This window comes from Phyllopteryx taeniolatus, chromosome 8, assembly GCF_024500385.1.
Source record: "Phyllopteryx taeniolatus isolate TA_2022b chromosome 8, UOR_Ptae_1.2, whole genome shotgun sequence".
NCBI classification, from domain to species: Eukaryota; Metazoa; Chordata; class Actinopteri; order Syngnathiformes; family Syngnathidae; genus Phyllopteryx; species Phyllopteryx taeniolatus.
The window spans coordinates 21183028-21196489 of record NC_084509.1 but is presented as its reverse complement, the minus strand read 5'-3'; the positions used below and the strand labels follow the sequence as shown (position 1 = coordinate 21196489).

Below are 13462 nucleotides of genomic sequence, written 5' to 3'. Positions count from 1 at the left end.
TCGGGAGATCCTTAGGGGTGCCGTGGGAAATTTGCCCTGTTTTGTCCAAAAATGACAATTTATGAATTACAGTATTTTTGTTCATCTATCAATGCCAGTGACGTAGCGTGACAGGCAGAACAACTAATTGTTTTTCCATTAGATATCAGAGAGTACAAAAAACCTGTGTATCTATCTATGATGTATGTTTGTACAATCAGATTTTGAGTCTGAATTACTAACAGTGTTTTTTTTTTGTTGTTTTTTTTTTTTTTTTTACCATAAAAATATTCAATGTACTTTTCAGCTTCAAAATGTCAACATATTCCGCTGCAAATTCAACATTCAACCCAGCTTTCAGCTGCAAAGTCAACATTCAGTGTATTTTTCACCAAAAAAACGTCACTTCCGGGGTGCGTTCCATTCGGAAAGTCGGACATTTCTCACTACCCCTGAGTTGGCTTTCAAAGATGGCTGCCCCGAGTATAAACAGTAAGTAGAAGCTCCTGTAATAATCCTGTTTCTTATCAATTCTGAATAGTTTTTGTCACACGAAATCGTCTGTTTACGTAGTATATCAAATTTAGAATATATCAGATTTGTGTTCAATTAAACAGTGAGTAAGTCAATGTGTTAGTAAAGTGAGATGAGTTCATCATTATTTCAGTATTCATACTTTTTGTGACCTTTTTGTTTTGTGTCGTGTTGCAAGATTTTTCCCATGTCAAATGGGTGTCTTGGCTCAATAAAGTTTGGGAAACACTGCCCCACAGTTTGTGAAGCTCTGATCCAACTGGTCATTTTGACTGACACTTATTGGGTCATTACAGCTAGTAATATTTCTTTTTGACAAGATTTCATTGTCTCAAAAGCTGTTTTTGTAGACACACCTAATTTCGTGAGTGCTTTGCTGCCTTCCACTGGTTAAAATATTGGAAAATATATTTTATACCGACACGGCTATAAGGCATTAAGACACATCACTGAGTCTGAATTAAGGTGTTGGCCTATCTTACAGGACAGTTCTATGCATTTTGTAGGAAATGTCTGGGGAAGCCATTTTCTGTTCATGACATTTAGATCTGCTAAATGAGTAAAGTGCCCTGAGACACCTTCTGTTGTGATTTGGTGCTACAGTATATGAATACAATTGAATTTAATTGAATATTTCACACAACACTGATGCTTTACCTTTTGCACTATTTTGTTCTTTTAATAAATTATATATATATATATATATATATATTATCTCTGCACCATTGTTCAATTAAGAGAGATTTATTTTATGTTTATTTGAAAAAAACGTACGTGAAAAAAGTAACATAAATATTATTAAAAAGTATGCATTATTAACCATATAGTCATTTTATATTCCACTTATCCTCACTAGGCTTATGGGTGAGCTGGAACTAGGGCTGGGTGATAAGATCTAAAATTCATATCACGGTATAAATTGAATTCCTTCACGGTAACGGTATATATCCTGAAATAAGCTTCAGTGTAAAAATTACAGTATAATGGAAGCATTTATGAATGGGTTGCTGTTTTTGTTAATATAATAATTGCAGTGTCATGTTGCGTTATTGGCTGTACTAAAAGATTTACTGCATACCAAAGAAACCTGAATCTCATCGAAAGCTTTGAATCGCAACAATTGAGCTGGACAAGTGGAACCGACTGACAACTTTTGACACATTGTCTATGGTAAAACAATTTGTCTTGCAATATATTAGATTAGATATCATATTGTTCTTATTTCATTTTTATATTAGTATTATCTTTGTCTAAGTGGAGGGAGACATGTTTCATGTTAAACACAATTTTTTTTTCCATCTCCAGACTCCTCCCACCTTCCGCGCTGTTCTCGTACTGTGCTGGCTGAAACATTCCCACGGTCCTTTCTTTCTGAGCAGCTGGTAAAGCAAGGAGTCATGTACGTGGACGCACTGGTCTTTTAAACAACTCGGACCTGGTAAAAAAAAACAAAAAAAAACAACAACAACAACAACAAAAAAAAACACCACTGCCTGGAAGCTCTGTGACCAGTCATGTATGAGACATTTTTATACCGAGACAGATACGATGGCGTCATCAGAGGTGGGTAGAGAAGCCAAATATTGTACTCAAGTAAGAGTTACTTTAGAATAATATGACTTAAGTAAAAAGTAGTCATCCAAATATTTACTTGAGTACGAGTAAGAAAGTACTCAGTGAAAAAAACTACTCAAATAAAGAGTAACTTGTAATTTCTGAGTTTTTTTTTTTTTAAATCAGAGCATGAATATCAAATTAAAAAAATTCTAAATATCATATGGGAGTCGACACACACCTGCCACCATTTCAGTTTTTAACTGCCCCAAAACCAACAACACATCCATTGGGCCCTACAGAAACATTATTATGCTAGCGGATCAAATTCTTTTTCACAGCATTTTCAATACTTGTATTGACTAAAAAAAGGAAAGCGCAAACACTTGCAGTTAACGACAGGTAACCTGAATTTGCCACAAGTTCGATGTACAGCAAACTGTATTATCAGCAATGAACTAATCTCGACCCAAACTGCCATGCCTAGTGTTTCTCCCACTTAAGGTGTTTCAAGTGGACCAAGTCAGAACTGAAGCCGTGACATTTTTACTACGAGGCAGCAGTGCTCACTACTTTTCCGCCATGCCAGACCCAAAGAACAACCAATATATAAAGCTCACAATATCAAACTCATCCTCAGGAGTCACACTTCAAAAATGTCATCAAGGATAATCCTTGAAGCAATGCAATCTATATTAGAGCGGAAAGAATGAGGGCAAAACGAATGATGGAACAGGAGCAGATATATTTTTAACCAACATGAAATGCACCTTTGGTCTGTTGTGCAGCTAACTATAACACAAAACAAATGGCATCGTTTGAAGCATCAAAGGAATTATTGTACAAAATTGCAACAAAAAAACAACAAACAACAACAATAAAAGGCCTAACACTGATTTTGATTTCTTTTATTAAATAACTACAATGAAGTTAATAGGGGTCCGCTTTCTGCACTCCCTGCCCCTTTAAAGACTATGACCTGACTATCAGGGTAGCTTGGCTGCAGATGAGAAAGTAGTTATTTCAAGCACCCATGTCATTTATTTGTGTATGTATTTTAAGAGACCTAAATCAGTATACTGGATGTCTGGGTATCGTGCTGATAAAAGCAAGAAGGGTCAAATGGAATCAAGGGACAGCATATGAGGGGTGGGAGGAACAGGGGATCACGGCTCTAAGCCAGGCAGATACACTTGGGTGGATAACATATCTTTAATGCTCCTGATGTTCAACCAAACTGGTGCCCTGGCTAGCTGGCATGGTGCCTAGCATTCTTCCACTGGCTGGGGGCTTGTATAGTTTGGATGACTTTTGTAAGAAACAGAAGGAAAGTCAAAGGTGACAGACAGACTGCTGACAGACAGTGGCCAGAGGCAAAAACACAAAATGTCGAGAGGATGGTACTGAAATTCAGCTGCAACATTTAATGCCCGCATTGGTAGTAAGCATACTAAAATTCCTGTGTCTTCCAGTGTCCTGACTCCTGGAAAGTTACTCCTCTGAACAAGGCCATTAAATTGTCACTCCCCATTGGGAAATGAGACCTTAAACCCCAGCATGGCTGTAAACCGAGCGTACAGCTACTGATATAGGCTTGCACAATCAAGGGCAGCCTGCGTCACCACAGCAGCTTCCCCCTATGGGGTGTGTGCGACTCGGGACTAACCAGTGTTGCCACACTCCTGAGCTCCACAGTCATACTGACTTGCACATGTAATGCTCATTAAAATGTTCTTCCAATTAAAACAAAAGTGCTGCTCCACTGTGGGAAAGCAGAAACAGTGGGCCTTTGTAGTAATATGTTATGTGTGTGGTTATTTTGTTTTGTTTTGTTTTTTTTTTTTTCTGCTGAGGCTCTGAAGATGTTGAATAATAAGATGTGCAGTCTAAAGCTCCAACCAGTCTATGTGAGACCTAGCCAGCGGGCGTGCTTTTCACTGCAGGAGCCATTGACAGCTCGGTCCATCATTGTCGCCTTGCAACTCTGACAGAGATGCATTTATTGACACTTACTTCAGATGACAGTGATGACAGTGACACAGATTCCTGCTGTAAAGGTACCCATGTTCCCGCATGTTCAGCAGTCTCACGTAATGGTTATTTTTACCCTGTGGCAGTGGTGCAAGCACAGCTGCAAAACTCGTCATGTACAGAATGATATTATTTCGTTACCCTTTCATTGAAGAGATCGTGTCACCTCGCCATATTTACTATATCCTATCAATAAGAATGACAGTCTGAATGGCATGACTTGGCCTTGATGCGTGAAACAAGGAAGGGACGTAAAAAAAAAACTAATGAATTCAAGTAAATGTAAAGTACATTGCTAAAAAATAAATAAACAGAACACTTAAGAGCTTGATGAATAAAATATCCCAGTTGAAAACTGTTATTGATTACAACGTAGTTAACAGTTTCCATCAGAACGCTCAATGCAAACCAAAACAATAAAACAATTGAGGGCGGGATCCAGAATAACACTCAAAATTTGATACAGGCTGATCCAACTTTACTCAAGATAACTCATAATGTGACTCAGTCGCGTGTATGGATTCCACATGCTTGCATGCACTCCCTACAACTTCTGGGCATGCCTGATTAGAATTCCTGACACACTCCAGTCTCGTGAAGGAATCAAGGGGCAGTGAGGCCAGTAATGTGTTATTTAGTAAGGCGTTACTCTAATGTGACTGCTTCTTTGAGTAACTAGTAATCTAACACATTCCTATTTGCAGACAAGTAATCCAATTAAAATTGTTTATTCAAATCACTGTGAGATGCACATGATAAACACAGACTTGAAAACTTGAAACTTGCAGCTTGCAGAAGAAGAAGCTTTAATGAGCAACAGCAAATAACACAGTTGGCTCGCCACCAACTAACTTGCATTATAGGGAACATGAGCGAGAGGCCATTCCATATCATACAACACACAGTCAGGGTTTCAAGAATAAGAATTATTTTTGTCTGTTTCCTCAGTAAAAAGTGGTAGAAATGTTCTAAATATTCAAGTTTATGATTGTTGTTGTTTGTTTATTTCCGCTGTAATATTTACCCTGCCATGTTAAGCCCGTGATGCATTGTGGGTTGAGTATTCATGCAGTCTGTATTACTATAGGGCCACATTGGATCTGTACAGCTCTGCAGTGTGTGTGTGCGTCTTTCAATAACCGTGAGTACACTATTCACTTTGTAATCTATATTGTGTGCATCTGCTGCGCTGCTTTGCAGTTTCTATACTTTATTTCGGCTTTGTCTGTCGCCAACGTGATGGACACTTCCTGTTCATTTTGTCTGATGTTTGTTACACACATATTACCTACTTTAAGCACAACTTGTGGAATATATTGTGGTCATATTTCTGTCTGTTGAGAGTCTGTAGAGAAGTGTACTCGAGAATGGTGCGCTTATTTGTGTTTAAGTGCTTATTAGGCATGTCAAATCTAAGTAGCTCATTTAATATAACTTCAAGCAAAGCATTAATATTTAAGCTTTTGGCTGATGTTGATGTCATTCTAACTTTTGTGGAGTGTATTGTAGGTAAGTAAGTAATGTGTATAGTTAAGTTAATCCACTTTCGTGCTGTGTATAAGTGATATTACTACTGCAGACATGCCATTCCCTATCAAGACCTCCCAGGAACAATCTGGATATTATGTCAGGAATATTTTGATTTTGTCAAGAACATTTGTGTCTCAACCAAAACAAACACATTACCAGAAAAACTCAGAACAATGCTAATATCTTCTTAATATTTTAATTATATTTTCTTTCTTTCAATCGTCTTGACTGACAAAATATTGACATCTTTTTTTTTTTTTTTTTTACTTACTTCTAATTTCAGTTTTGATTTATATATATATTTTTTTGCTAAGTATACAATAATGTAGTGACAGATTTATTTACAGAGTGAGATTAGCAGAAATATCAGGTTGTATGGTCCTTTAGCAAAGCTAAATATCCATCCATCCATTTTCTGAGCCGCTTCTCCTCACTAGGGTCGCGGGCGTGCTGGAGCCTATCCCAGCTGTCATCGGGCAGGAGGCGGGGTACACCCTGAACTGGTTGCCAGCCAATTGCAGGGCACATAGGAACAAACAACCATCCACACTCACAGTCATGCCTACGGGCAATTTAGAGTCTCCAATTCATGCGTGTTTTTGGGATGTGGGAGGAAACCGGAGTGCCCGGAGAAAACCCACGCAGGCACGGGGAGAACATGCAAACTCCACACAGGCGGGGCCGGGGATTGAACCCGGGTCCTCAGAACTGTGAGGCTGACGCTCTAACCAGTCGGCCACCGTACCGCCCAAAGCTAAATAGATTTTTTTAAATGTATAATGTGATTTTGAGAATGTTTCAGATAGATAGATAGATAGATAGATAGATAGATAGATAGATAGATAGATAGATAGATAGATAGATTGATAGATTGATAGATAGTTTTTGTAAGCATATGATTCTCTTGCCAATGGCATTGGAGCAGCATTGCAACACTGCCACTTTTCAAGAAGTTTTTTTGTACCTGACGCTAGTTTGAGAAGCTTTATGGTCATCACACAATTTACACTTCAAGCTTGTTGAACATCTTCCGCTTGAAGCCTTTGAGTAATCTGAATTTGGTTACAGGTATAGTGATGGACACGGCAGTTCTATTGAGTGTACTGAATCACAAGAATCAGTCATTAAATAGATTCGTTCAAAAGATTCTTTCACCGAATCATTCAAATGCATCCTCATTAAGTTAATGATTCAGTGCTGAGGTTCATGTTCACTCAACACGTTCACCGGAAGGACTGTGTGTTGTTGTTGTCACGTATTGTAAACTAGGAAAGGCAGGGATTAAAAAAAACAAAAACAAAAAAACATTTAAACTAAGCTATCACCTACCTATGTCTCTCTCAGCGAGCGCTCGAACACCCGGCTTCGGTCGTGACTCGTGAACATCAGTGCGGCGAGCTCAGCTGCAGCACATATCCTTCCGCATCTCCTCTACATCCACAGTCCACTGCGGTGGACAGCGTCATTGACACAAGCACCCGGGCCGCCTGCTCACCCACCTTACTGTTACTGTCATCTGATTGGTGTAAAGCGTCTTTGAGTGTCTTGAGAAGCGCTATAGGTTTAATGTATTGTTATTATTATTATTATTATTATTAAACAAAAAACTTTGATAATACTATTACAGACACATAGGGGATGATATGTATGTGTACATATATACATTTATTATTAATTTACATTTATTTTAAATATGTGTGCTTGTTTTCATGTGGGCGGCACGGTGACCGACTGGTTAGAGCGTCTGCCTCACAGTTCTGAGGCACCTGTGTAGAGTTTGCATGTTCTCCCCGTGCCTGCGTGGGTTTTCTCCGGGCACTCCGGTTTCCTCCCACATCCCAAAAACATGAGTGGTAGGTTGATTGAGGACTCTAAATTGCCCGTAGATGTAAATGTGAGTATGAATGGTTGTTTGTTTATATGTGACCTGCGATTGGCTGGCAACCAGTTCAGGCTGTACACCGCCTCCTGCCCGATTATAGTTGGGATAGGCTCCAGCACGCCCACGACCCTAGTGAGGAGAAGCGGCTCAGAAAATGGATGGATGGATGTTTTCATGTGCGTGACTGACTCAACATTAGCCGTTAGCTTGGACAAACGGATGCTAATGAAAGCTATCACTGTGAGGAACATTTTCTGTACCGCTTTATCCTCACAAGGCTCACGGGCGTGCTGGAGCCTATCCCAGCTATCTTCGGACGAGAGGCGGGGTACACCCTCAACTGGTCGCCAGCCAATCGCAGGGGACATATAAACAAACAACCATTCGCGCACACGTTCACACCTACGGGCAATTTAGAGTCTAGAATCAATCTACCATGAATGTTTTTGGGATGTGGGAGGAAACCGGAGTACCTGGAGAAAATCCACGCAGGCACAAGGAAAACATGCAAACTCCATATAGGCGGCACCAGGATTTGAATCCTGGTCCGCAGAACTGTGCGGCAGATGTGCTAACCAGTCGCTCACTGTGAGGACGAACGGTTAAAATCACTCGAGTACGTTCGCTCCACAATATGTCGTTCCTTGCGCAAACTAATCACTCATCGTACTAGTGCGCATTGAACTTCCAGTGATATTCATGGCAGGACAGTTCAGTGCATATGTACAAGTACGTCTCTCACTTCAGTCCCTCCGCCGCCTGAGCAGTGCTTCCTGACACTGGCTGCTAAATTGCTCATTGGTCTCCTTTGGTACAGCTGAGCTCAACTGGGAAAAAAAAAAAATCCAACTCTTATTAATCACTTCCCTGTTGATGTATCGTATTTACAGTATATATACAATTATATACAATTAATATAATATGATCCCCTCCTTGAGCTGTCACCGTATCGTTGATCCTTGGAGCTAAGTTGTCTGGGGGTTTATGCCCCTGGCAGGGTCATCCATGGCAAACAGGTTCTAGGTGAGGGACAAGACAAAGCGCAGCTCCAAAGACCCCCATGATAATTGAAAACAGAGGAAAACGTTTTCCTTTGCCCGGATGCGGGTCACCGGGGCCCCCCTCTGGAGCCAGGCCTGGAGATGGGGCTCGAAGGCGAGCGCCTGGTGCCCGGGCCTGCACCCATAGGGCCCAGCCGGGCACACCTTCCCATGGGCTCACCACCTGTGGGAGGGGCCTTAGGGATCGGGTGTAGTGTGAGCTAGGGGGTAGCCGAAGGCGGGGACCTTGGCGATCCGATCCCCGGCTACAGAAGCTGACCCTAGGGACATGGAATGTCACCTCTCTGGCAGGGAAGGAGCCCGAGCTGATGTGTGAGGTTGAGAAGTTCCGACTAGATATAGTTGGGCTCACCTCCACACATGGCTTGGGCTCTGGTACCAGTCCTCTTGAGAGGGGTTGGACTCTCTTCGACTCTGGAATTGCCCACGGTGAGAGGCACCGAGCAGGTGTGGGTATACTTATTGCCCCCTGGCTTGCCGCCTGTACATTGGGGTTCACCCCAATGGACGAGAGGGTAGCCTCCCTCCGCCTTCGGTTGGGGGGGACGGGTCCTGACTGTTGTTTGTGCCTATGCTCCAAACAGCAGTTCAGAGTACCCACCCTTTTTGGAGTCCTTGGAGGGGGTGCTGGAGAGCGCTCCCGCTGGGGACTCCATCGTTCTGCTGGGGGACTTCAATGCTCACGTGGGCAATGACAGTGAGACCTGGAAGGGTGTGATTGGGAGGAATGGCCCCCTGGATCATAACCCGAGTGGTGTTCTGTTATTGGACTTCTGTCCATAACGAACACCATGTTCAAGCGTAACAGTGTCCACACGTGCACCTGATACCAGGACACCCTAGGTCGCAGTTCAATGATCGACTTCGTGGTTGTGTCATCGGACCTCCGGCCGCATGTCTTGGACACTCGGGTGAAGAAAGGGGCGGAGCTGTCAACTGATCACCACCTGGTGGTGAGTTGGCTTTGATGGTAGGGAAGATGCTGGTCTGACCTGGCAGGCCCAAACGTACTCTGAGGGTCTGCTGGGAACGTCTGGCAGAATCCCCTGTCAGAAGGAGTTTCAACTTCCACCTCCGGCAGAACTTCACCCATGTTCCGGGGTAGGTGAGGGACATTGAGTGCGAGTGGACCATGTTCCGCACCTCCATTGCTGAGGCGGCTGACCGGAGCTGTGACCATAAGGTGGTAAACCCCAATTCCAATAAAGTTGGGACATTACCAGGGAGGCATCCAGGAGGCATCCTAATCAGATGCCCAAGCCACCTCATCTGACTCTTCTAAATGCGGAGGAGTAGCGGCTTTACTCTGAGCCCCTCCCAGATGACCGAGATTCTCACCCTATCTCTAAGGGAGAGCCCGGACACCCTGCGGAGGAAACTCATTTCGGCCACTTGAATCCGGGATCTTGTTCTTTCAGTCACGACCCACAGCTCTTGACCATAGGTGAGCGTAGGAATGTAGATCGACCGGTAAATTGTGAGCTTTGCCTTTCCGCTTAGCTCCTTCTTCACCACAACAGACCGATACAAAGTCTGCATCACTGCAGACGCTGCACCGATCCGCCTGTCGATCTCCCGTTCCATTCTTCCCTCACTCGTGAACAAGACTCCAAAATACTTGAACTCTCCACTTGGGGCAGGATCTCATCCCCGACCCGGAGATGGCACTCCACCCTTTTCCGACTGAGGACCATGGTCTCAGATTTGGAGGTGCTGATTTTCATCCCAACCAGTTCACACTCGGCTGCGAACCGCTCTCGTGAAAGTTGGAGATCACGGCTTGATGAAGCCAACAGAACCACAATGTCTGCAAAAAGCAGAGATGCAATACTGAGGCCACCAAACTGGACCCCCTCTACGCCTCGACTGCGCCTAGAGATTCTGTCCATAAAAGTTATGAACAGAATCAGTGATAAAGGGCAGCCTTGGCGGAGTCCAACCCTAGAGTTTCAAGTTGCACTTACGGATGTAGCGCCGAACTGTATTGACTGACATTGGTTTTCTGAAGTGTTCCTGAGCCCACGTGGTGATATCCTTTACACATTGATGTCCGTTTTTGATGCAGTGCCGTCTGAGGGATCGAAGGTCACGGGCATTCAATGTTGGATTTGGCCTTGCCGCTTACATGCAGTGATTTCTCCAGATTCTCTGGACCTGGACCTTTGGATGATATTATGGACCGTAGATGATGAAATCCCAAAATTCCTTGCAACTGTACGTTGAGGAACATTGTCCTTAGTTAATGATTATTTGCTAAAAACAATAAAGTTTATCAGTTTGAAATGTCTTGTCTTTGTAGTGTATTCAATTAAATATAGGTTGAACATGATTTGCAAATCATTGTATTCTTTTTTTATTTATGTTTAACACAATGTCCCAACTTCCTTGGACTTCATTGTAGACTGGTTGGGCAAACTCCCATGCACCCTCAAGGACCCCGTTGACGTTCCTTTTATACCCAATTAATTTATACCCTGTTAATCTGTGGAATGTTCCAAGCAGGTGTTTTTTTTTTGTATTCCTCAACTTTCCCAGTCTTTTGTTGCTCCTGTCCCCCCAGCTTTTTTGTAACATGTTGTAGGCATCAAATTCAAAATGAGAGAATATTCACACAAAACACAACATTCATCAGTTTGAACATTAAATATCTGGTCTTTGTCATGTATTCAATAGAATATAGGTTGAAAATGATTTGTAAATCATTGTTTTCAGTTTTTATTTATGTTTTACACAACGTCCCAACTTCAATGGAATTGGGGTTTGTATTAGTACATCTCAGAAAACTTTAATTAACTATTAAACCCGATTGCTGTTACTGAAATCGGCTTATACATTAAGATGGGCCAGGCCTGTAGCCTGGTCAGTTTGGACTGTTGAGTGACCTCAAAGAGGTGGGAGTGTCCCAGCCCAGATGGCCTTTCCGATACAGTCGAGAGACTCAATTCTTTTCTATTCACTCTCACAAACCAGATGGGGAGTATTGTAGATCTAAAAAAGAGGTGCCTATGGGGATGGCTCCAATTCCCAAAATGTCTTTTTACTACAATTGTTTATTGTAATCGTTTCAGTGTTCCTTTCGCTGATTTCTGATACAACAAGAACCCTCCTAGCATGTACCGCAACCCTCCCAGAGAATTGCTACAAAACCAGGCTTTTTCTCAAAAGATGAGAAAAGGAGAAAAAAAGAAGAGAAAGGAGAAAAAACACATTAAAGGAATGCAAATGAAACTGTCTGGGTAAGGAGCATTAACCAGAGTTTGTAAGAGAGCTTGCCTCTATTTTTAGTGTTTGTATGGATGTGCATGTGTGTGTCAGTCTTTCCCTGGTGAGGTGTGATGACTTCCTTAAGTCCAGGCTTTTATGTTCAAGTGAGGCAGTCTGAGTGTCGAGATATGGCAGAAATATTCTGTCTAATTGAAACACTTCACAAATGAAGCTGTCAAACAGGAACTTCAAACGGAATACACAACAGCAGTTGAAAGAAAATTCTATGAGTGTGGAGGACTTTTTTTTTTTTTAACAGTACAAAAGATTGCAGTTTGGTTTCGGTACAATCTTCACAGTCGCACAGGCAAAAATAGCAGCTATACAGTATATTGCCAATCGTGTTCAGTGAAGTGTGATTACGAACTCAATACTTGGAGATTAACCAAGGCCAATGTCATAGTAATCTGATGGGTTCTGAGATTACATGATCAGTTCTCTGACAGCCATGTTGGAGTTCATTTACTCCAGGAGGTAGCAAAATGCAAACCGTAGACCTTGCAACATTCAGAGCAGAAAGGTGGCAATTTCCTGTTTCGTGTAAGAAGACGACACGAGTTTTGGAATGAAAATTGCAGTTTTTTCATATTCAGATATTTACACAAAAAGTATATAACAAGTGCTGCCACCATAAATTAAAAAAAATAATACAGAGAAATAATTTAACTAATTTTAATAACCACATATGACTTGTTTGTTATGGTCATGAATGCTAGTTTGTACTATGCAATCATGCTATAGTTACTGTAATTGCTTTTTCTACACATTGTTCCCAACACTGGTCCCAATGCCTTTGAATAAATTGTAGTTCCATAATAGAATTCCGCCCACTAAATACAGTGGAGGTCAACACATCAGATATTTGGCAAATAGCCCTGCTTACCCAAAATCTTGTGTTTTTGACACTGGCAGAGGGGCAGGGGTTAGGAATGATGCGTGGAAACTGAAAGCATAAAATAACATGGCCGTGTCTTCCTGAAAACCCTGATCATGAAGTCTAATTCTTTGTGTGTGTGTGTGTGTGTGTGTGTGCGTGTGTGCGTGTGTATGCATATATGTGTGTGCATGCTGGTCAGGGCAGTTTTTGTTTGGTCAAGGAGAGGTAAGCCCTCAGAACAGCAGGCTACTGTGGCCTGCCAGAGACAGATATTCTTCAGATAACATATGGCAGTGGGAATTGGATACAACAAAAACATGTTACACAGTGATGGCATTACATAGAAGGAAAAACTGCATGCGTTTGTATATTCTGTTTTGATGTCTAAGTGTACAATATATGTAATACCCTACTGTACAGTCTGTGCTTTTAAGGACTAAATAGCTATTCCATTGTGTAGAAAAATACTGAATTCAACATGAAATGGGCTGCATGATTTTCAGCCTTACAAGAAGGCTGCCTTCTACCATTTTTATTACATTTTTGCCCATGGGCCATATACTGTACACATGGATAATATAAAGAAAATTAGTTGATTTGTAACAGAAACATTTGGTTCATTCATGAGCTAGATTGTGCTTCAAATTCAACAGAATGACATACAACAATTGCCTTTGGAAAGTATTAGCAAGAAACCATGAGTTTTAAATGCACATGTAATTGTAGTTAAAGTATACATTCAGCTCTACA

General features: G+C 41.8%; 1 long non-coding RNA gene across 2 annotated transcripts in view; it reads left to right on the top strand.

Annotated features, from left to right (window-relative positions):
• The first annotated feature begins 417 nt into the window (after window positions 1-417).
• LOC133481755 (uncharacterized) overlaps window positions 418-13462 on the top strand; it is a 39717-nt gene continuing 26672 nt past the window's right edge. Inside the window, exons 1-3 of one of the 2 annotated variants that reach the window (XR_009789598.1) lie at window positions 418-471; window positions 1819-2076; window positions 5186-5239. This is a non-coding gene — a long non-coding RNA (uncharacterized LOC133481755). Of the gene's footprint in view, window positions 472-1566; window positions 1684-1818; window positions 2077-5185; window positions 5240-13462 lie in introns of those variants that run through there. The other variant, XR_009789599.1, reaches the window with a different exon arrangement.